Below are 520 nucleotides of genomic sequence, written 5' to 3'. Positions count from 1 at the left end.
AAGCTGGAGCAGCTACAATCTGCCCAGCAACCTGCCCCACGTCTGTGTGGGGAGCCCATCTCCAGGGCTTGGTGCTTTTATCCTCCATGGAGGGAGATCTCTGGGTGGATGAGGGGATCCAGGGATCTGTGAGGCTGGGGGGGGTGTTGCTGCAGCTGGATCCTGCTGCTTTTGGGGGCAAGGATGGACCTATGGGGCTGGAAGGGTCCAAAGCCCTGAGTGATGAAGCTGGAAATGGCCACAAGTTGCCCTAGGAGAGATTGGGGTTGGGGCTGGGGAAGAATTTCTCCCCCTTGAGGGTTCTCCAGGGAGTCCCTACCCCTGGAGGGGTTCCCAAGCCATGGAGATGTGGTGCTGAGGGACATGGTGACCTGCTGGGGCAACAACGGTTGGACTGGATGATCTTCCAGGTCTCCTCCAACCAGCACAATTCCATGGCCAGGACTCCTCCCCATGGTGTGGTGCCCCCCACGCTGCCAGGGCAGCTCCGTGTCCGTGCCAAAGGGAGACTGGGCACTAG

This window comes from Merops nubicus, unplaced genomic scaffold, assembly GCF_000691845.1.
Source record: "Merops nubicus isolate BGI_N331 unplaced genomic scaffold, ASM69184v1 scaffold28154, whole genome shotgun sequence".
NCBI lineage: Eukaryota > Metazoa > Chordata > Aves > Coraciiformes > Meropidae > Merops > Merops nubicus.
This window is presented reverse-complemented; position numbering follows the sequence as displayed.